Source organism: Delphinus delphis, chromosome 10, assembly GCF_949987515.2.
Source record: "Delphinus delphis chromosome 10, mDelDel1.2, whole genome shotgun sequence".
NCBI classification, from domain to species: Eukaryota; Metazoa; Chordata; class Mammalia; order Artiodactyla; family Delphinidae; genus Delphinus; species Delphinus delphis.
The window spans coordinates 57,083,805-57,108,560 of NC_082692.2; the positions used below are offsets into that span (position 1 = coordinate 57,083,805).

The window sequence follows — 24,756 nt, forward strand, 5'->3', positions numbered from 1 at the left end:
AGACTTTGGGCCTGGGACTGGAATGCTACATGGGTTCCAAGGCCATGTTCACTGGGTTTGGGGGAAGGAAGGCTGCGAAGGAAAGGAACACGAGGAGGAGTGGCCAAAGACTGGTAGTCCCCTCTCCGCCCCATGGCCCTCTCCTTTTATTCTCTGGCACTAGCACCTGGCCTTTATGACAGCGAGGTCTTCAGCCAATCACAGCGCTCACCCTTCGCTGTCACAGTGGACTCTCCAAGGCAATTTGTGGAGGAGAGCACCTTTGCTACCAGTGTAAATATGTGCCTCTTTGCTTTTGCCAGTTGGCATGCCTGGGCAAGGGCAACTCTTAGTCCTGTGGACTTTAATTTTGGGAAATTTAATTTTGGGGAGTGGTCTGTATTTTTAAGGGTGAATTTATTTCTATGATATTTAAAAATATGAACAAATAAAATTAGATCAGGGCTATGCAAGGGAATCACTAACAAGGTGATTTAAGTGTATGCCAAAAGTACTGAGAGTTAACAGAATAGTGTGGTGACGAAAAAGGAACCTCTATAATTTGGGCATTTAAAAAAGTAGTCATTTTACCTGAGAGACTGTATTAGGGTTGTCCAGAGAAACAGAACCAGTAGGATGTATGTGTGTGTGTATGTGTGTGTAAGTGTGTGTGTATAGAGAGTTCTTATAAGGAATTGTCTCACATGATTATGAAGGCGGAGAAGTCCAAACCCAAGAGGGCTGCTGGTGTAGTTCCAGTAGATGTTGGAGGGCAAAGGCATGAGAAGACAGATGTCCTGGCTTGAAAACAGCCACACAGAGCTTTTTTTCCATTCAGGCCTTCAATGGATTGGATGAGGCCCACTTTCCACTAAGTTATGGAAATAGTGGAAACATATTTAACTTATGAAACCAGTATAGGAAATATAGGAAGTTTGAATCATGAGAAATATAATATTGGTCTTAGTCAAACCAAAATATTGTGCTAACATGTTTTTAAATGATAATAAAGACTGAATAATGCTAAAGTCCTTTTTTTTAAATTGATGCCTTATTATCTCATAAGTAGTTACAAAGGCTATTAGGTAAATATACTTTTATTTTTTTTTACGAAATTATTGGTTTATTATAAAAGGATATAACCCAGGAACAGCTAGATGGAAGAGATGCACAGGGCAAGGGGAAAGGGTATGGAGTATCCATGCCCCGTCTGAGCAACCCGTCCCAACATCTCCCTGTGTCCACCAGCCCAGAAGCTCCTAATTATACTTTCTAATGTCTGTAAATAGAAACACTTTAATAACGTTTCTTTCCTTTTTCTCATTTAGACAATTTTGGCTTTATCCAAACTAAATGTTTGTGGAGTATATGTATAACAACTGAACGCATTTTTTGATGAGTAAATCCTTCCCATCTTCAAGAGAGGGAAAAGAGAGGAAGTGTGATAGAAAAAAATAAGAGGGAATTGGCTTTAGACAGATAGCTAATCATTTTTCTCTGTAAGGAGAGAGGAGAAAGTTTAGACATGCACACACACAAAAAAGAGTGTCATATATCTGGTTCTGACATAATTTGGTCCTTGAAAATTATATCCAGCCATGAGATATTTAAAGCCAGCACTTATTAATTCCTTATGTGTGGAAAGGAAGGAAGTGATGCTTCCTGAGTGAAATAAAATTATGTGTTGCTCAGGCAAACAAGATTAATCATTTCCTCATGAGAATTCTTTCGTATTTTGGTGTCTAAAGTCTCCTTAAAATATATAACCGAATGTCAATGTTTGTTGATGAAAATTCAATTAACAAGTTAAGAAAAAAAATTTGTTCAAGCCAAACTGAGGATTATAATCTGGGAGACAGACTCTCAGAAGCTCTGAGAACCGTTCTGCCTGTTAGAAGTGGAAGGCACAGTCATGCACACTTTTGAGACAAAGGATTTTACATCAACATGACACTGACATTTTATTTAAAGTTCAACAGATATCCATAATCCAGGTAACATGTACAAAGAGAGAAGCAAGTCACCATGACCCCTCACAGAACTGGGAAAGAATGCTCATCTTTTAAGAAGTTATATTACTAGCATCAGAAGAAAGGAAAAAAAAACTGAACTTTACAGTTGAGCAGGCATTCCCACCTTTGAGGAGGTCCGGTTAATGTATAAGGCAGATGCACCTTAGGGAGGGAGGGAGGAGGCTGAAACAGAAAGAATCTTATGTTTAAATTTTCCTGTCCTGCCTTAAAATATAAATTTTATTTCATCATGCCATGGAGTGATTTACCAGCCAACATTTTTGTTTACCTAATACATCTATGATTTCTGACTTTTAGCCATTAACCAACAGTGGAAAGAGCACTGGAAATAACATCAAAAGCTAATCCTGAACACTGTCTGAAGGTGCTGATGAGGGAGAAGATTCTCATATTTTACATTAGTTTTCACTAAGTAATATTTAGGGAGGCAATTTTTTTTTTTTTTGCGGTACGCGGGCCTCTCACTGTTGTGGCCTCTCCCGTTGCGGAGCACAGGCTCCGGACACGCAGGCTCAGCGGCCATGGCTCACAGGCCCAGCCGCTCCGCGGCATGTGGGATCTTCCCGGACCAGGGCACGAACCCATGTCCCCTGCATCGGCAGGCGGACTCTCAACCACTGCGCCACCAGGGAAGCCTCCTAGGGAGGCAATTTTTGAGTTCAAATTGTGTTTAGAATCCTTCTTATACCAATTAAGAAAGCACACCATTGGACAGTCAGAATTTTGCTTTGTTTTTTGTTCTAAGATGCTTCTCAAATGAGTAATTTTGTCCGTATAAGATTTCCTCCAAAGTGGCTACTAGGTGATATTTTCAGCAAGCTGAGTTTCCAAGCTCAGTGAGATGAGGTATGAGTTAACATTCCTGGGGGAAGCTGCCCTTGTGTGTACATGTTACTGAGTCCAAACTCATAGTGCTCGCCACAAGGCAGGCCAGTAAATCGAGAGACGAGTTGTTGGGGCCGGGTGTAGTGACTTTACTTGGAAAGCCAGCTGACCGAGAAGATGGTGGACTTGTGTCCCAAAGAACCATCTTCCCTGAATTAGAATTTAGGCCTCTTTTATGCAGGAAGGGGAGGGAGTAAAGTCCTGGTTCCTGTCAAACTCTGGAGGGGACGTGTTAATTTCTCCCTTCCTGCAGTCATTCACAGGTGGGCCTCGTCAGGATGTTTGCTGTGAGCTAAACAGGTATTTTTGCTTAATGCTGATTACCTAGGAGGCAGGGTTCCTAGAGATGGGCCATTATGTATAATTTAAGCTTACAGGCAACATCCCTTTAGTGATTAACTTGTAATAGAATACAAAGGTTCTTCCCTATAACAGACAGAGATGGGAGTGCTGGGGAAAGAAGTGGGAGACTCACTTAGGCCTAGACAAGTAGCAGGAGGGGATAAGTTGAGCCAGGGAAGGAGGAGACAGAGGGCTTTTCCCTCACCTTAGCAATGGCCTCATGCAAAGGACAGGCTCACAGCAGTCCCTGGGAAGAGTCAAGGCCACAAATGCCCAGGGGAGAAAGTTGTCAGTGGTAGGCTGCCGGGTGGAGAACACCTGGGGGCATAGAGGAGACTCAGCAGTGCTTCTGGACTGCCCTCCTTCAGGTGGGCTGCACCAGGCAGATGAGAAGAGGGGAAAAGCCTAATGGGATGACCTGGGGCCAGTCTAAGAGGTCCGCCATTCCATCTCCACCAGCGTGATGGGCCAGACCCTGTAACACTTGGCAGTTGCTGGGTCCACAGTGTGGGGCAGCCCCAGGTCAGAGGCAGCTTGGTGAAGATTCAAGGTGGTCCTGGGCTGGGGCAGAATCTCAGTTAGCAGATGGTAAAATGGGGAATGGGTCTAATTCTCAGGGAGCTGAGGCTGTGAAGAGGTTGTGGGTCCAAGGCTGAGCCAAACCCAGGGAGTGGCTCTGTGAAAATCCCTAACTGAAGAACCCCTGGCATCCACTATGCTAAGAAGAAACTAACCTTGCCAGAGGAGGGCATCCTCCCTTGTCTGTAAGTTTATGTCCTGGAAAAAACAGACACTGCTTGTGGAGACACACAGTGGGACTGGCAAAAGTCAGGAACTATGGGAAGGGGAAGGGTGGGTGTCAGGGACACCTCTAGGTTGGGGATATCAGACACTATGACAGAGGGGACTGGAGCAGGAGTGAGGTGTGTTTGTGGCTGTGCTGGAGAGATCTGAGGTCACCAGGTGGAATCAAGGCTGGGATAGGGTGGGAAACGCTTTACACAATAAAGATTGGGTTGCTAGGAGCCCCTGGTCTTCTACTGCTCCTTCTCCTCTCTGAAGCTCCCTCCACAGACTTCTCCCCCCAGCACCTCCTGACAGGTGAGCTTCAAACCCTTCATACCTTTTTAGTCCCCTAGCTCCTGGCCAGCCCCTACCTGTTCAACCCACCAAGCCCTTGCTACCAGCCACCCTGACTCTGGGAATCCCTGCAGGATGTGCTGACTTCCTCATGGCCTTGTGGACCATCAGGGGAAGGTGGGGGAAACCTCTCTGCTTGAGGGCAAATTGGAGCTTCATGTAGGATGCAGGTGTCAGGACCTTGAAAGCTCGTTGACTTGGTTGATGTTCTAGGTAGTGTAACTTGATGTTTCTCAGGACCTTGAAAGCTCGTCGACTTGGTTGATGTTCTAGATAGTGTAACTTGATGTTTCTCAGGGGTGACAGTCACTGTCCACTTTCAAGAAGGTGAAGCAATTATCAAGCTTGACAGAAGGAAAGTAGGAAGAGTCCCCGGACTGGCTAATAGGCCCACACCAAAGGCAGGCTTACCCTGAGCTCAGGAAGAGTCAGCTTTGCAGCCTCTCTCTTGCACTGTTCTGGAAAAGTGTTCTCATGGTGTATGAGTTTGTTGCTGCAGTAATAAATGACCACAAATTTAGCTGCTTGGAACAAGAGCCATTTACCATCTCACAGAGCCCGAGTCTGGCAAGTGTGGCTTGGTACGCCACTTAGGGTCTCACAAGACCACCATCAAGGTTTTGTCCACCCTGGGCTCTTACCTGGACGCTCTGAGGAAAATCCACTTCTAGGCTCATTCATTTTGTTGATAGAATTGATTTCCTTCTCATGGTCTTCACTTGGTCCCTGCCATCATCAAGCCAGCAATGGTGGGAAAGTCCTTCTCATACTTAATCTGTCTTCCACTTCTCCTTCTGCTCCATTTCTCTGATCCCAGCCAGAGAAATCTCTCTACTTTTCAGAGCCCAAGTGATTAGATTGGGGCACCCAATCTATCTAAGGTGATACAGGATAATTTCCCCCTAGTTTTAGGTCCATAATTTTAACTACATCTGCAAAATCCCTTTGGCCATGTAATAAAACATATTTACAGGTTCCGAGGATTAGGGCAAGGACATCTTTGGGGAACAGTTCCACAGACTACACATGGTCATGTTTTTGTAAAATTTGTAAGAGTGATTTTTTTTGTCTTCATTTGTAGAAGCTCCAACATTCTCCATTCTCCTCTTAATCTCAGACAGTGTTTTTGAAGCTATAGTTTATTAGTCATTGCTGCTTCCCTTATAAAATGAGTTTAAGGAATGGCAAAGAGCATTTTTTAAAGGAATATAGGAAAACTCAGTTGCATAGGAAAGTATCAGAGACCGCTGCACACAACCACGCACATTCCATGAAATTGTTATCATTCATCCATACACACGTGCACATTCATTCACACAAACACACACACAAATATATCTGAACTAGATCAAGATGTAAAGAATACTTTTTAGTATGCTTGGTTAAAATTTTAAAATTTGAAAAGATAATTAAGAAAAGACCTTAGGGACTTCCCCTGCGGTTCAGTAGTTAGGACTCCCTTTTTTCACTGCGGTGGCCTGGGTTCAATCCCTGGTTGGGGAACTAAGATCCCACAAGCCCACGTGGCACTGCCATTAAAAAAAGAAAAAAAAAAAAAGAAGAAGAAGACGACCCTCGAATTCATCGGAGCCTCCAGGTAGGCCTGCTTTTGGTCCTGGGAAGATTTCTGGAGCATCTGGGACGACAGAAGCCTAGCACAGTTTGTTTACAGAAGCCCGGGGCTGGCGGCTCCCTTTGATGCTGGTTGTGTAGGTGGAGTCCTCCCTCAGTATGGACGGCTGAAGACCCTCCTGTGTTGTCTCCATTTTCTCCTTTGCAGCAATGTCAAAGAGTCAGTTCGGACAGGGGAAGAAACCTCTAGATTTTTCTGGGTAAACGAGATAACTAGAGAAATCACCTACCCCCTGCTGAGGTCAGACACACCCGCAGCTTCTCCAGCTCCGGTAGAGAAGCCAGGAGAGAGACCCAGATCTCAGCGCGGGAGCGTGCAGGGGGGGTCCTCCCGGCGCCCAGGGCTCAGCCAGCACACGCGCAGAAGGCCGCCCCTCCACCCCGTCCCAGGCCTTCACTGGAAGAGATTGGCTCCCGAAACTCCGTCCCAGCTACACCGACCCATCTCCCCGCCAAAGCTGGAGCCCGGAGCCCCACGCTGTTCTCAGCAATTCCTGTCACCATCTCACCGCCAGGAGGCGCTCCGCTGCCATTCGGCCCCCTTGGGCTAGCGCCTCTGCCACAAGCCTCCACCTTTCCTCCCAGCCCTTCTGCAACCCCCCTGCACCTTCACCTGCAAGCTGAAAAACGTCCTTACTGGGAGTAACCGATTTTCCTTTGAGCCTGAGAGAATGTGTCGGGGCACGCCCTCTGAGCATCTGTCAGAGCCATTGTCGCCTGCCACCTGTACGCCTTCATGCCCTGCAAGGACCATTCCGCCTCCCCTGGAAGCACTCAGGACCCTCTGTGGAATTCTTATAGGAATGTGCCCAATGTTTTCAAACACCATATAAATTTAGCTTAGATTTTGACACATAATGTTTTCTAGAACGTCCTTTACCTCTTGAGACATCTTGGTGTTTTTAGCTCTTTGGGGTTCAAGAATCCAATTCTAATGTTGGCAGCAGAGTAATAGTTCCCAGCCAGAGCCAGAAGGATCCCCCACTTGGCTGAGATAGGAACAAGCCAGGATGAGTGGGACTCGAAGGCCTGGTGTCCCTGGGCACAACCTGGGGCCACCTGGGCTTGGGGGCAGCATTGAGGACCAGCCTGGGCCCTGATCAGAAAGGAGCTAGAGCCGGGGCTGGAGGGACAGCCTGAGGCCAGGGGGCCTTTGGGCAGAGAGCCCCAGCCCCAGCCCAGCTCTGTGCCTTCCCTGGTGGAATAGGCTCTGGGTGATGCTTTGGGGGGCCAATGAGCAGCCGCTCGGCCCTCCAGGAACGGAGTGACTGCTGCCTACTGATGCAGCCATGCTGGGCAGGAGGTGGTAAGTGGAGGCTCTGAAACACACTGTCCCAGCCTGAGGACCCCCGGAAACGTCAGTTCTCTGGGTTGGAGATTAAAGGCCTGGGGTCCAGCGTTGATTCTCTGGCTAATGACCCTCTGACGCAGCCAGGACCCCTCCTCTCTTGGCCTCAGTTTCCCTCCCTGCATGACGTGGGGGTGAGCAAGCCTGTCTGCACTTCTGCTCAACTGCACAGTCTGTGACTGTGTTCCCAGGAACCAGGACTGGGTGAGGCCCCGGGGACACAGGGGGCCTGGAGGTCAGGCCTGGGGTGGGGTCAGCTGATGCCAAGGGCATGACTGCTTCTGAGAGTGGCAGGGGCCATTAGCTCCACAGGGTGGGTGGTGGGAGGACCAGAGTACACTCTCCGGGCTCCCTGCTGGTTGGCCTTGACAAAGACCTCGCTGTCAGGGCTGGGGGTGCTGGCCTCTCAGGCAGAGCTGTTGGGGCGAGGCCCCCAGCCCTGACCTTGCAGGGGCTCTTAGCCTCACTCCCATCCAGCCCCCAAGAGTCCCAACAAGTGTCTCAGAGAGGCCCAGAGAGGTTCAAGCTCAGCCTGGGGCAGGGACCAGGGCTCAGTCTACACCAGCAGAGCCCCCAGGGTAACAGTGACTGTTATAAATCCCATGGACAAAACCGTCCAAGCCCTTCTGGGACAGCATGGCTTGGTCCTCTATTTCATGTCCTCTCAGGGCCACTTCCGCTGACAGCGTATATGTGAAAAAATCTTGGCAGGAGTTTCCTGTCAGGTTTGGCCTGATTGTCCACGGGGTCTCTAATCTGGAAAGCCAGCCAGCAGTGGGTATAACCCTCACCTCCAACACTCTCCAAGCAAGTGGATAACAACAAAGGCCCTGCAGTTAACGAAACCACAGTTTCGTTAACCTGCAGTTAACGGAACCTCCAAGGCTGGAGGTACTGCTGAATCAGGTGTGCATGTCCTACTTCCTCAGTGGCCTCCTGGCTCTGTTTTAGAGAGCTCTCTTAGCAATACTGACTCCATTTTTATTTTCCTTTCACAACCTGGAGATAGCATCCGATTTCACAGGCCAAGGGTTCAGTCCTACAAGACTGCCCACCCTGTCCCCCACGTCAGACACCAGTTGCAGGGCCAGGTTGTCACCTGTGCATCTGACCCAGTATAGATCAGAGGTTCCCACAACCCCTTCCTCAGGTTTGATTAATTTGGTAGAACAGCTCACAGAACTCAGAGAAACATTTTACTTCCTAGATCACCAATTTATTATAAAGGGATAAAACTCAGAAACAGCCAGATGGAAGAGATGCCTAGGGCAGGGAACGTGGGAAGGGGCACAGAGCTTCCAACCCTCTCTGAGCGCCCCACTCTCCCAGTACCTCCACGTGTTCACTAACCCTGTCTATTGGAGGGTTTTATGCAGGTTTCATTACCTTACAATGGTTAAATCATTGGCCAATGGCAATTGACTCAACCTGTGGCCACTTTCTCCTCCTTGGAGGTCAGGGGGTAGGACTGAAAGTTCCTTCCCTCTAATCACATGGTTGGTTTCCTGGGCAACCAAGCCCCATCCGCAGGTGTTTGCAAGAGTCACCTCATTAACGTAACAAAAGACACCTTTACACTCTCAGCACTCAAAAAATTCCAAGGGTTTTAGGAGCTCTGTGCAGGGAGTGGGGACAGGGATGAAGACCAACAATATATCTCTTATTATAAATCACCATATCGCACTAACTGAGCAGGACCCCTTATTCCCCTCGTGTGCTAATGTTTTCATGCAGCTATCAGCCCACCCTGGGAGACCCCGAGCACCTACGGCCCCTTCACTGGGTGAACCTTCCAATGTTATGCCAAGCCTGGTGCCTGCCCAGAGAAGGCCTTGGGAAACACTCCACAAAGGATTTCAAGACCCCCAAGACTGCAGGACTCCCTTCCTCAGAGTGCTCATGATCACGTAAAGTACCTGTTCCCCTGGGGCTGGGCCCCCTTGGCATCCTGATCTTACCTGTTCCAGGTCACTGTGGGCTGCAGGATGCCTTTGCTGATGGGCTGACCTGGAGCCAAGAGCCCCCGGGGCCTGCACATCCCCGCTGGTGACCTGCATGGACGGGGGTCCTGAATGGGGAGGGGGCTGTGAACCTAGGTTGCTCTGACACTGGCCGCATGAACATGGGCAAGCAGCCCATGAGCCCGGCCCCCGCCCCACCCCAGGTGCTGGAAAACAGGGCTGTCTTTGTGCCCCCAGCGGGTCGTCACTGAGCCTCTGAGTTACTCTGGTGGTCTGTGTTGCTTCCCAAGTGATAGAATCACCACATCCTGATTCTGGTGAGTTCTCTGATGGTCAGGAAGTTCTTCCTCCTGTCTAGCCACTGCCTACCTTGCTTTGACTTAAGCCAGTCCAAAGGTACCTGGTTAACTGTCCAGGATGATAGACCAGGATGATAGGCCAGTGCGTGAGGAACATGCAAACCTCAGGCTATCAGGGGGAAAATGGCCCCATGGGCCGCCAAGTTCTCTGCTGCCCCCTTGTAGAGTTCTCCTCTCCCCAAGGAAGCAGTTTTGGTCAGAGCAGAGGGATCCGGCCATCCCAGGCGGTGGCCAGGGACAGAGGGTAGGCCTGAACGGCTGGCCCTGCAGATGGGCAGTGGGGAGGGTCCTGGGCTGGGAGACGCTGGATGGCTTCAGCTGGCTCTCTGTGCAATGATCCCTTGGCCCTGGGTTCCAGGGTCACGTGCAGCACAAACGACCCTGGCTTGGCCCAGTCCCCCATCGCACTTTTGGCGTGTGTGTTGCTGGTCAAGTGCACAGGGTCCGCTGTGCGGTTTCCCTGAACTTGTCGTCAGGCGTGTTTCAGAGCCAGCTTTGCCCGCTGTCATGCGGTGACACGTGCTGAACCTTCCTGCCCAGGGCTGTGGCTGGGCAGGGCATAGAGGGTTTGTGCTCTGTTTGTTTGTTTTGGCCACACCACTCGGCTTATGGGGTTTTAGTTCCCTGACCAGGGATCGAAACTGGGCCTTCGGCAGTGAGAGCGCGGAGCCCTAACCACTGGACCGCCAGAGGGCTTGTGCTCTGGAGCCAGTGGGTCTGGGTTTGAGGACCGGCCTCTCCACTTCAGGGCATGTTGAACCTCACCTAGAGGATGGGGTGGGCCTTGCCCTGCCCCCGCTCGGGAGGCTTTAGCAAAGACTTCAGTTGGGGTCAGCCTCCAACAGCTTTCTGTGCTGAGACCACTGGCCCACTCCCTCCCTCCTGTACCTCCTGGAGGCTCCTTTCAGGCTTGCCCTCCAATCCCGTGCCTCTCCTGCTGGCTGAGAGCCGAGTGGGTGGGTCCTGCCCTGACCCCCGTGGATGGGGGCATCCTCCATGCTACCCGCCACTGCATGCTCTGGGGAGACTGCTGGGTTGGGACAGCTCCCACCTGTGCCATCTCCTGTTCCAGGCCACACGGTGGAGGGGCTATCGCACCTTCCTGGTCTCATCTCGGACTTGGCTCGGTGAGACAAGGCGGGAAGTGAGACCCAGCCCGGGATGGGCCGTGGGTGCTGCGTGGGTCCCAGAGTGGGGGACGAGGGGCTGGCCAAATGGGCTGCACCCTGAGCCATGTGGAGCTGGACATCACCCTTGTGGGTCGCGCGCTGGTTCTGGCTGGGATGCACCTGATCTTGGAGAGAGAGCAGTGAGTGGTGGCTTGAAGCAAGATCTTAGTTCTCTGCCCAGGAACTGGACCTGGGTAGCATGGATGAAAACCAGGAATCCCAGCCGTTAGTCCACTAGGGGCTAGAGGCTGGAAGCTAAATTCCCCTGGCCCTTGCCTCCATTGAAAAATGCATTTCTCAAGAAGGCAAAAACTGTAAAAACAGGTACAAAGTTTATTATTAGAGACACAGCACAAGTGGGAAAGCACACAGAGAAACAGTTTGTTTATCTAAGACAGAAGCAAGGCAGAAATACACACCCGGAGAGAAAGGGTGTGGGTGTCTCCGCTAATGAGGGGGAAAGAGGCAGTTAAGTCATTTATATAGGGCAGTTCTTCCCGCTCTTTGTTTATCTTTGGCCCATTATTTGGTTTCTTTTTCCACTGCTGACCTGCCCTAGGACCCTCCCCGACATGGATTCCAGCCCAGAGGCCTATGGGGGGCCTTGGCATCCCCTATTATGGCGTGGTGCCCCCTCCTTTTTGACCCCCAAGGAGGCTTTCTGCTCATGTGCAGTGTCTCCCTTGCTCCAAGGATGGGAAACGTGTGACCTCTTTATTTTTTACTCAAATAGGTTTAGCCCCTCTCTGTCCCCTCCATGACTGTTATCTTAAAGTGTCCTCAGGAGACAAAGTCCCGTTATTTACCCTGTTGCTGTTGTTATTTCTATCTCGTAGTGCAGACAGGAGGCTAGTGGTAAATACCTAGCCTAGAGCCCACCTGCCTCCTTCCTCAAGAAATGTCAACAGGAGGCCAGCGGTAAATGCCCAGCCTGGAGCCCACAGCCGGTGGGAAGCAACCAGAGCAGGGTTCTCCAGGGCACTCCCAGGTCCTAAAGTCCCCCATGAGCCCGCTCTTGGCCTGCCTTGGCTTCACAGCGCCTTACTTGATTCAGAAGCCCCGTGTTCCTCTCCTGTCGGTTTATACCAAGGCAGGTTCACGCTGCAGGGCCTAACTGTGCAGACAACAGGACCACAGCAGCTCTTCCTTCCAGAACACATTCAGGCTTCCCCCACCTGAGAAGTGTCACAGAGGCTGTGAGCTTTTTTTTTTTTTTTTTTTTTGTGGTACGCGGGCCTCTCACTGTTGTGGCCTCTCCCGTTGCGGAGCACAGGCTCCGGACGTGCAGACCCAGCGGCCATGGCTCACGGGCCCAGCCGCTCCACGGCATGTGGGATCTTCCCAGACTGGGGCACGAACCCGTGTCCCCTGCATCGGCAGGCGGACTCTCAACCACTGCGCCACCAGGGAAGCCCGAGCCTGTGAGCTTTATGTCCTTTGAGGAAGAGGTGGGCTGTGGAGGCTGAGCCAGCCTGCTGTATCTCAGCACCAAGGATATAGTCAGTAATTTTTATTTTTTTAAATGAATGACCAGTATGCTAGCTGGACTCAGAAGGCTGGAGCACCTGTGCAGGATCCTCTAGGTGGGGAGCCCCCAGGAGGAGCGAAGCCTCCTGGACTCATCCCCAAGGCTGGAGGTACTGCGGAATCAGGTCTGGGTCCAATCACAAGACCGTTTCAACAGGGAAACAATATAAAAATTGGTAAATTTTGTCTGATCAGGTCACCCAGGATGGCTGTTCTTCTGCCCTCTGTACATCCCCTGCTCTCTGTACATCCCCTGCTCGACCAGCCCCTGCTTTACCTATGCCTTATTCACGTGACTGACCTTCCCTCTCAGTCGCAGAGCCTGATCAGAAAATGCCTGTGTACTTGCCCCTGGCCCCAGCTGGTGATTGTTCTAATCTTTAGATGAGAGCTCTCTCCACTATGCTGCTTTATCAAAGGGGCAGTGAGGGGCGTGCTCCTCTGCTGGTTTCTCTGGCAACCAGCGAGTCAGTCTGACGTCAGTTCCTCCTCTAACTGGTAACCTCCTCCCGCTCCTCTCCCCCTGGAGTGAAGACTGCCGCCATGTCCTGTCCGCTGTTTGCTGCATGCCATGGGTGTCTCGCTTCAGGACCTTGCTTCAGACGTGTAAGATCCTCCTATCCATTAAACCATTGAGCTTGCTCTTGCTGACTCTGGGCTGCTTCTTCTGGCTTGAGGCTCTGTGACATGGGCAAGTACAGGGCTTGCTGGCTTGAGGGGTGCAGCCCAACAACTTAGATAAAATAATGACTATAAGATGTAATAAAACTCAATATGGGCCCTAGGGCTGAGGGAGAGCCCCCCCAGGAAGAAAAAAGCTTGGAAGGGGTCCTCTCTCGAGGTCCTGTGTTCAGGCCTCATTGGTGGCAGAGAAGTTGGCTGGGTTGCTCCTGCCGTGGCTCCCCAACCACTGGGTAAGCAGGAAGCAACTCTCTGGGGCACAAACCAGGTGCAGGCAGGTCAGCTGATGGCTAGGCCTGTGGACAAGCAGAGGAGGTTGGAGTGCCAGTGTGGGCAGGAGGCCCAGTGTTTGCAGTGTGTTGATGTTACTGAGTCCAAGCTCATACTGCTTGTCTCATGACAGGCCAGTAAATTGAGAGACAATTTGTTGGGGCAAGGAATAGTGACTTTATTTGGAAAGCCAGCAGACCAAGAAGAGGGTGGACTAGTGTCCCAAAGAACCATCTTCTCTAGAATTCAGGCTTCTTTTATACTAAAAGGGAAGTGAGTAAAATCCTGGTTCTGTTCAGACTCTGATTTCTTCATTCCGGTAGCCATTCACATGTGGGCCTGATCAGGATGTTTGCTGTGAGTTAACAAAGATATTTTAGCTTAATGCTCATTACCTGGGAGGCAGGCATCCCAGAGGTGGGCCATTATGTATAATTTAAGCTTATAGGCAACATCCTTTTAGTAATTAACTTGTAGCAAAAGCAGTAGGTTACAAAGGTTAAAGTAAAAGAAACAGATCTGATATGGAGTCAGATTTGTCTTCTCTATTACATTGTGAGGGCCACGAGTTCTGAGCCCATGGCTGGGCAGGTCTGCACCAGATGCCATCACGCCTACACTTGTGACCAATCAATCTTGCAGCCTCCAAAACCAGCAGGAGAGCCCCTCTCTCTGCAGTGTCCCCCTAGCGCCCTCTACTGGAAAAGCTTACCATTGTGCTCACTCTGAAGGACAGAAGCTTAAAGGAATCCTGTTCATTACTGCAGAGCATGTGTGAAGGGGTGGGTTGGAAGTTGAGCAGCAATAAAGGGGGAACTGGCACAGAACACCCGTGACGCAGCTCTATCCTGGAACCCATTGGCCCAAGAAGAAAAGAGAAGTACTGTGCACAAAAAAACTCACAACTAGCCAATTAGAAAAGTGAGAGGCTGGATCCAACCCAAGTGCCCAATGCATAGGGCAGGCTCAGTAGAGGCTGGAATCATGGGAGACCTTAACTTTGGGGGTGTGAGCGGATGTGAAATAATGCCAGGTGGACTTGGCGTGACACCCACAGATGGTGACTTCTCTCTGCAAAGCCATTCAAAGGCAGAATGAAACAAAGGGGAGTTTATAATGGTGATCCCGTCACCAAATGTAATGGATTGCATGCTGGCTCCAAGGATGTGTCATGTCCTAATTCCTGGAACCTGTGAATTTTACCTTGTATATTAAGGTATGTGACTTAGTTACAGATTTCGAGAGGAGGTGCTTATCCTGGATTATCCCATGAGCCCTGCATGCAGCCACATGCTTTTATTAAAAAGTTCATAGGAAGAATTTTATATTTTTCAATAACTTGTCTTTAATATGGGTGCAATTTACATCATTTTCACTTTCATTTTACCTAAAGATTTGGTAATGCGCTTTTTTTAATTAAAAAATTTTTTATTGGTCTTCCCTGGTGGCGCAGTGGTTGAGAGTCCGCCTGCCGATGCAGGGGACGCGGGTTCGTGCCCCGGTCCAGGAAGATCCCACATGCCGCGGAGCAGCTGGGCCCGTGAGCCATGGCCGCTGAGCCTGCGCGTCCGGAGCCTGTGCTCCGCAACGGGAGAGGCCACAACAGTGAGAGGCCCGCGTACCGCAAAGAAAAAAAAAAAATTTTTTTTATTGAAGTATAGTTGATTTACAACGTTGTGTTAGTTTCCGGTGTACAACAAAGTGATTCAGATATATATATATATATATATGTACACATATATATATATATACACACACACACATATATATATTATTTTTCATATTCTTTTCAATTATAGTTTATTATAAGTTATTGAATATAGTTCCCTGTGCTATACAATAGGACCTTGTTGTTTATCTGTTTTATGTATGGTAGTGTGTATATGTTAATCCCAAACTCTTAATTTATCCCTCCCCCACTTCCCCTTTGGTAACCATCAGTTTGTCTTCTATGTCAGTTTTCTCCTGACTCTTGTGGGGCACGTTCACCCCTTTCTAAGGGAAAGAGGCATAGAGTTGCATGTAGTCATGGCATCAGGCCAGGATCTCAGAGTGAAGCACAGTTTTTGCTGTTTTATCCTCTTACTTTTAATTCAGTTTTAAAATAGGCAAAACATGTATAGGTTTCAAAAATCAAAGCTAGGGCTTCCCTGGTGGTGCAGTGGTTGGGAGTGCGCCTGCCGATGCAGGGGATGCGGGTTCGTGCCCGGGTCCGGGAGGATCCCGCATGCCGCGGAGCAGCTGGGCCCGTGGGACGCGGCCGCTGGGCGTGCGCGTCGGAGCCTGTGCTCCGCGGTGGGGGAGGCCACAGCAGTGAGAGGCCCATGTACTGCAAATAAATAAATAAATAAATAAATAAAAGCTAAACACAAAGTTTACTCAGGAGTTTCACTCCCATCCCAATTTCATTTACCCCAATCCCATTTTTATTCATTTCTGGGTTGTTCTGTCTGGTTTTTTGGGGCAAAAATGGAGATAAGTATCAAAAATTAATTTTGAAGATTTAGTCCTTCACTAACAGGAAATTCTCTCAGCTCCTCATGGGAGTGTCATAGCTGAGAGTGGTGTATTATAATAAATTAAACAAAAATAAATGGACTGTTCCTAATTTCAGATCACACTGTGTTTCTGAGAAGAGACCTATAGGAATAAGAAAAAAAGTTATTATTTATGCCATTTCTTGGAGCTGTTCCATCACTAAAAGACATTTCTTTTTTCACTTAACAGTATATCCTAGAAATCACTCCATGTCCTTTCATATATATTGCCCGTGTCACATTCTTCCCCCCTTTTTTTCCTTTTGGTTGTGTAGCACTCCATTGAATGAAGATACCATAATTCAACCAATCTCCGGATAGGCATTTTAAGAGCCTTTTATATAGAAAGAAATTAGCTCTTTACTATGAAATAACTTGCACATATTTATTCCCAGTCAATTTTTGTCTGTAGACTCTTGTGTGTGTGTGTGTGTGTTTTCCTTAAAAATGTGTGGTTTTTTTATGTGTTCTTAAGATTTTTTTAAAAATTTACAATATTTTGTTAATTTCTGCCATACAGCACAGTGATTCAGTTATACAGAAATATGTATATAGTTCTTCATATTTTTTTCCATTATGGTTTATCACAGGATATTGAATATAGTTCCCTGTGCTATATTAAGTTTTTAAACTATCTTAGGTAATTGGATTTATCATTTATTATCATTTATCATTTATTACTTGAGATATTCAGTCATAGTTAGGCTTTTTCCACATCTAAGTTATAAAGGAACTCGGACATGTTTTCTCTAGTACTTACGTGGCCACATTTTTTTTTTTTTTACACATCTCATCCCTATGGAGTTCCATGTTGTAGGGTGTGGATCCAATTTTATCCTGTACTGAGGAGCTATGAAATCCCACCATTTTAAAATACTAAATTCTTTAATGCACTCAATAATGTGTTTAAAAGGTCGGGGTATAATTTCTGATGTTTCCTTGTTCTATTTTGTGTATAAATGCCTCTTAATATTTTTTTCCAGGAAGTCAATGAAAATTCTCTTAAGAGATTAAGTGCCTACTTAGAAAACCTCCAGAAACCAGGCTTCAAGTCTTTGAAACCAACCCAGCTTATGTTTTATGTAAGAGAAACAGACCAGAACTCTTCTGATGGCCAGGAACACTTCAGCACTTCTGGTACGTTTCTTATTTCTCGTGTGTCCCTTGCAGGCTTGGTGTGATGTGTCAAATCTGTCTAACGTTGCTAGAAGACCTTCGGATTGAAGCCTTGTCATAGGAAATAATATCATTTAATTGAGTGTTTTCCTGGAGTTAGATTCTGTTCCTGGCTGCATGTGGTTGATGAGCCATTTTTTATGTTTAAACTTTTCTGACTAGAAAACTGAAGTGTTCCTATTTGTCCCCTTCCTATTTCAGTGCTGTTTTAAGTATTAAATGTCTATATAACAATTTATATCTTTAAAAAATATAGCTTACATTCTCTAATTTAGTCCTCAAAGTACCCTGTGAAGGAGGTAGTATTTGCCCAATTGTAACTTAGTAATGTCCCAGGACCATGGAGACAGAATAGGGGTCTTGAGCCCTTTAATTCCAGCCTCATGCTGTTCCTAAAATCTGAACAGTCTTCATGTACAGCCTTCTGTTTGTCCTTTGTCACTCCTTTAGCCATGATCCAGTGATCCTTTAACCTAAGGATGAATGTGGGTCTATCCATCCTTTCCGTGATCCTTGAGGAAATAACTTTATTTTTAGAATGAACTTTAAAACAGTTTAAAGATTTACTAAGAGCTTTCTGTGAACAAATGCTAAAACAAATAGCTGTCGTGAGCGCTGGCTGAGTAAAGAGAAAAATCCTCCACTTTCAGTTAATGGTTAACTTTGAACCATTTATTAAATGAAAGTAGATTATAAAAAAATAAATTAGTGGGAATTCCCTGGTGTTCCAGGGAATTCTGCGCTCTCACTGCCAAGGGCCCAGGTTCAATCCCTGATCAGGGAACGACGATCCCACAAGCTGCATGGTGCAGCCAATAAATAGATAGATAGACAGATAGACAGACAGACAGATTTCCCTGGTGGCTCAGTGGTTAAGAATCCGCCTGCCAGTGCAGGGGACACGGGTTCCATCTCTGGTCCGGGAAGATCCCACATGCTGAGGAGCAACTAAGCCCGTGCGCCACAACTACTGAAGCCCAGGTGCCTAGAGCCCGTGCTCCACAAGAGAAGCCACCGCAGTGAGAAGCTAGCGCACCGCAACAAAGAATAACCCCCGCTCACCACTAGAGAAAGCTCGTGTGCAGCAAGGAAGACCCAACACAGCCAAAAATAAATTAATTAATTTAAAAAAATAAATTATATATATATGGAGTTCTTAGAAGTCAAAAAGAAAACAGACTAGCTTAGTTACAAAAATGGGCAAACACAGTGACTAGATAGTTCAGGAAATAATACACATAAATTGCCAATAAGCATATAAAAATGTTTAGCCTCAGTAATCAAATGCAAACTAAACTAATTAGTTAATATTTCCCAATAAAAGTTATGTGCAGTCTGGCACAAGCATTCCACACTATATAGCAGCATTTACATTGGATTAAATAATTAATGGTATTGATAAGAGAGAAACTGAGATTTATTCCTTGACTTACCTCTTCTGAGGATAAACTATTTCTTCATAACTTCAAATGCAGGAATTTGGATTTTCCTTTCCTCTTTCACTGACTAGAATAATTTTCCTACCAGTATTTCTCACTTTATCATCAATGATTCAACTAAAAAGTCTTTCTTAGTTTGCATGTTATAGATTCTATAAATCTATGTGGCAGGCATAGCAGGTATATCTGAGAATGATTTAGATTGTGGTGACGGTCATCGTGGCAAAGAAAACACAGTCTTGTATGCAATGGTGAAAAATTAAAAACAACTTTTATGGTGATCAGTTTTGGCAGTGTTAAATAAATTGCACTACATTGATTATGTGGAATAGTATAGAGCTACTAAAAAGAAAGAGAATGACGTATACATACAGATAATGGAAGAGTCACCAAGGTTAAATAACAAAAGCAAGTTCAAAGTAATAGATCCAGGGAATTCCCTGGCAATCCAGTGGTTAGGACTCTGTTCTTCCATTGCAGAGGTCCCAGGTTTGATCCCTGGTCAGGGAACTAAGCTCCTGCAAGCTGCGTAGAGCGGCCAAACAAATAAATTAAAAAAAAAAAAGTCATAGGTCCAGAATGGTGCAGTTTATATGTTAAAAAGGAACAAATCACACTGTGGGTGTGTGTTCATGCAGACACAAAAGCGTATATGTCATATATAACATACACACAAAGCACATAGGAAAGGGCTAGAGCAGTGCTGTCCAAGAGAACTTTCTGCGGAGAGGTAACTGTTCTGTATGAGCGCTGTCTGGTACAGCTGGCACTAGCCCCATGTGGCTACTGACCACTTGAAGTGGGGCTAGTATGACCAGGAACTGAATTTTAAATTGTATTTAATTTCAATCAATTTAATTTTACCCATAAATAGCCACATATGGCTGGTAGCTACCGTATTAGGCAGTGCAGGTCTCAGTGCTTGTGTACCTAAATGTTAATGGGGTTACATCTAGTGCAAGTGCGAGGTTGTGTGCCTGCCAACAGGAGACTTTTACTTTGTATATATAATTTTACAAGAAGGATGTACTTATATAATACTTGTATAATTTTCAAAACCAATTTTAAAAATTTTTCCAAAAGAAGAGCCAGCATGTTATAATGGGGAAAATGCTTGGCTTGCTGGCAGCTCAGATTTCAGCCCTCACTTCACGCTTCTTAACCTCCTTGAACCTCCGCTTCTTCACATTTCAAAAGAGAGATAATAATGGCACTGGTGAGAGTGTTCATTGAAAAGTTATGTAAATTCTACTAGCGCCATGTTTAATACCCAATAAAGGTGCAGGGGAACCAGTAGATTTCCTACTGTTGATGTAAGTTAGATTACTACCCTGAGCCCAGGGACTACTTGCATTAAAGTCAGATTGTGAAGTGCTAACTTTTAAAAAATTAGGGAACTTTGAGTCACTTCTGAAAATATTGTGTCCCTAGCTAGTTGGATGGGGGAGTATGAGGACAGTCTCTTTCAACCGTAGAGAAAATTTGAGATGGGTTTCTGTGACCCCTGAGACTGGATTGGCCCCCCTCCTTGAACCACTGTCGCAGGGCAGCCTGCCCCACCCTCGCCCTACCTCCACCCTCCCCCTTCTCTTTAGTGCTGGACACCCTCTCTGGTGGACACTTGCTCATAGGAGAGCTTTTCCATCCCTTAGACAGTAGAGACCAAATTTATGAACAGCATTGAAAATATTCTCAATCCCCTTCTTGGGCTGGGGTGGGTTTGGTCACTGGCGCCAAACTAGAAACGGGAGCTGACAGAGGACTTCATGAAGATGGAGGTAGTGTGGTACAGTTTTGGAGAAGGGATGTAGTTTTCCATTTACAGATGATTTTCCAATAGGATGAATTTTAATGAGTAATGGAGTGTTCTAAAGATTTTGATTCTATAAATGTTGTATGAAAAGAAATGTTTTTCAAGTAAAGCAAATAATCATCTGTATTAACTGTTTGGGGGAATTATATTCTCTAGGATTTCGAGCAGTCAAATTTACTTTGCACACCAGAGATCTGCTAAGCACAGTGTTATATATTCTCAACTCCTGCAGTTTATCTATTGAACATATCCAAAGCTTGAATACTAATGTGCACTCCCAGCCTCTCAAAGAGGCCACAAGGATATCTGACAGGCCCATCAAATGGGACAAGTCTTACTACTCCTTTACTGGATTCAAGGACCCTGATGAAGACCTCGAGCAAGTCTGGAGAATGGAAACAACCCTAACGTACGTAAGAGTTTTTATTTAACTGAACTTATTTGTAGTTAGTAGCCCCCACTCGCCTCGACTAGAGAAAAGCCCGCATGCAGCAACAAATACCCAATGCAGCCAAAAGGAAACCCCAAAAAAACATGAGCTAGAAGAGAGGGTCTCAGCCTTGCATGCACTGGGATCCAGCCCATGAAACTTCTGCCTATACCCATTGCTCTAACGATCTCACAGTGTGTCCTGATGAACAAAACCTTCGGAATGTCTGACCTACCTTTTGGTATAGAAAAAAAGTGGGATTGGATAAGTCAGGGTATAAAAGTAACAATGAGAGTTGTTGGACCTTAAGTCAAGAGGCTTTAGAATAACATATTAAAGAAATTCAGCAATTAGTCTGTGGTTCAGTTGAGTGTTTCACAGGGTACAATTTTGGTCTGGAGCTAGATGTGTAGCCATCATGAAAAGATTGTCCCAAGGACCCAGAACTCAGAGTTAGTCAGCTGGCGAACAATGAAAACAGACTGGAACTGGGTAAAGCCAATTCACCAAGATAAGTGCTATTCCATTGGTTCCTTGTCCAAGCTGAGTATTTATAATTTCCTTATTTGTATGTAGTTCATCCAATAAAATTCTTCAGTCTTTAATAAAAGTAAGCACTCTCACATTATATTATATTACATGTTACTAGATAATGCATTTTTAAGAGTAGGGAACATGTTTTAATCATCTTTCTACTAATCTGCTTCGTAGATTCATAAAACCCAACGAGCATTTTTATTTCACTGAATTAAAGAATTGTTGGAAAAGTGTGAATGTGAAGTGCTGGAGGCTGGGTGTGGAGAACTCAAGGTTTAATATGGAAATGTAAAGTAGCTTAATACAGATGGTAGCAGTAGAAGTGACTCAGCAATGAATGTAGAGGACCATTTTTTTTTTAAAACAGTGCCTCTGTTAGTTTCATTACTGTTGACTTAAAGTATCTGCTGTTTTTAGCAAGAGATACATTGTGTTAAGGAAATTTTCTGAGTGTACATGAGTTGTGTTACTATGAATTCTTCATTTCCTCCAGAGGGATACTTTGTTTTAAATTCAAGCTCTCATGTTGACAGTTACCAGCACAAGCTCAAAACATGTCATTTTGATTTGCCTACTCTTAAGGAACATAGCAACATAAATTAAATAGACCACTGTTTTAGAAATTGAAATCAGTAGAAATATAACTGTCTAATTTATTGATCATTATTATCCAAATTCAGTTGTCAATAGCTATGTATCTTGTCAAACAATGAAGTAAATCCATTCATAGCCAGATAGAACCTTTGTTTTCTTAGCTTTGACAAATGAAATTAACAACAATAAAGCATTACATGTTTTATCCCTGTTTATAAGAGAGATCTTGCATTCGCTTTAAAACTGTGATTTAAAATTAATATTGAATTATCCTAAATGAAACAGACAGTATTTAGAGTTTCTTACAGAAGAGCTGGAATAGGGTTGTGGCTGGTTCTTGGTGTAATGCTGTTTCCTATCTTTTACTTCCATATATTTTTCTTGGGCTAGAGAATATTGAGAGTTGACTGGTATCACCTTAAATCTTCCTACTCAAAGCTTCTCTTCTAAAATCGACCGGTTAGAGATTTCTGTTTTGTTTAGTTTTTGATGCTTGTATCGGAGGTCCTTGGGTTATATTTCTTGAACATTGATATGTTATTGACTTACCTGAACCAGATCATCACACCTCATAGAGTTTGAGTTTAGCTTATTAGGTATAATTTTAGAGCAGAGGGTCTAGGCTGGGTAGGATAGGAGAGGACAGCTCTACACTGAAAAAGGCAAGAAAAGGAATACATGCTGCTCTTTGGGCCCTTTGGGTAAATTACAGTATCGACTAAATGCTGCCAAAAAAAATCTGTTGCCTTTACCATCATGCCTTAGAGGGCCGGTGCCCCGGTTACGACAGTTGTATGAATTTGGAAGATTTCATATCTCTTATCTCCATAACCTAACCTGGTCTCCCTGGTCCAGTGTGTTCACACAGGCCCAGCACCCCTCTCAGCCAATCTTGACCTTTTCCCAAATATGGATGTTGCCCAGTTTGCAGGAACCCTGATGAGGGTTTGTTCAAGGTTTTGTTTTATGTTAGTTTTTCCCAGTAAGGATTCCAGGAGCTTATGTCATCAAAGCCAGAGTGGTGTTTGTATCAGTTTCTTGTTTCAGTTATTAATTTTTTATTTGGCCACGCCACGTGGGACATGGAATCTTAGTTCCCCAACCAGGGATCGAACCCAAGCCCCCTGCATTGGAAGTGTGGAGTCTTAACCACCGGACCGCCAGAGAAGTCCTAGTTTTTTTAATTTGTTATTATTTTGCAAATAATTATAAAATCGTTGAACCATTTGACAGGTTTCAAACCATATGAATGGAGTGACTGTCCCATAGTCAGGAGATTTAGGGGCTGTAACTCGGACAAAACTTTTTTACCACCATGGTCATTTTGGCCATATCCGGTTTGTTTTTATTTTCATTCTTGTATTGTTTACCTCATCTTTATTATATCTGTAGTTATAGGAGAGGACGCATAAGGAGCACATGCTGAGTTACACAGTTCAGAGGGAGCATAAAAATAATTCTGCAATTTACATCCAGCTGATCTTCAGCTGGTTTACAAATTGCATTCACCTGATCAAAATTTAATCTTGAAAGCATGTTATTTCTAATATTTCAGGATGTAATGTTAAAAAGAGAAAATATAACAGTTCTATTTAGTGTAAACTTTCAAATAATTTTCCTTATGTTTCTGCAGAGACATGCAGGCTGAAATAAAACACAGAAATTATGAAATCAATTGAGTTTTTAAAAACACAACATAGAAGAATTATCAGGTCATAAAAGCTCCATTTAATCTATTTTCTTCTTATATCTGGCAGTTACATTTCAATGTACATTTTAGGACATGCTGTGTAATTTTGTATTTCTCAGCAAATTATGCTTTATCTTACTGTAAAATCACTTTATAGTGATTAAAGCACTACAGTGAAATGTTTAATATATAAGGTTTTCTAATTTTATACAATAATAAAAAGAATTTACTGGTCTAAACAAAATTAGGAAATGCTACTTTGTGTTGTAGCTTTTAGTATTTCCATATTTTGCATATATTCTCTGATTATCAAATAATTTTATAACTAAAATGTATTGCAATTATCGAATTTGTGTTTAGAAGGAGACAACAGGATCCATTTGTATCTAAACAAAATTATCCCATATGTAATGTCTACCCCACTGCAAAAAACATGTCATTGAACTATAGGAAGACCATTGAAATGCTATTTTTTTTTTTTTTTGACCAGGAACATGTCATGTTAACTTTTTTTTTTTTAATACAACAGGTTCTTATTAGTCATCCATTTTATACACATCAGTGTATACATGTCAATCCCAATCTCCCAATTCATCACACCACCACCCCAGCCCCCATTGCTTTCCCCCCTTGGTGTCCATACGTTTGTTCTCTACATCTGTGTCTCAATTTCTGTCCTGAAAACCGATTCATCTGTACCATTTTTCTAGGTTCCACATATATGCGTTAATATACGATATTTGTTTTTTTCTTTCTGACTTACTTCACTCTGTATGACAGTCTCTAGATCCATGCACATCTCAACAAATGATCCAGTTTCGTTCTTTTTTATGGCTGAGTAATATTCCATTGTATATGTGTACCACATCGTCTTTATCCATTCATCTGTCAATGGGCATTTAGGTTGCTTCCATGACCTGGCTATTGTAAATAGTGCTGCAATGAGCATTGGGGTGCATGTGTCTTTTTGAATTATGGTTTTCTCTGGGTATATGCCCAGGAGTGGGATTGCTGGGTCATATGGCAACTCTTTTTAGTTTTTCTTTTTCTTTTTTTTTTTTGACCAAGCAGCTTGCAGGGATCTTAGTTCCCCAACCAGGGATTAAACCTGTGCCCTCAGCAGTGAAAGCACAGAATCTTAACCACTGGGCCACCAGTGAATTCCCACTATTTTTAGTTTTTTAAGGAACTTCCATATTGTTTTAATAGTGACT

The 24,756-nt window shown here is 45.2% G+C and overlaps 1 pseudogene; it reads left to right on the forward strand.

Annotated features, from left to right (window-relative positions):
- The first annotated feature begins 6,161 nt into the window (after positions 1-6,161).
- On the forward strand, positions 6,162-6,844 carry LOC138414191 (zyxin-like; annotated as a pseudogene).
- The last annotated feature ends 17,912 nt before the right edge of the window (positions 6,845-24,756 follow it).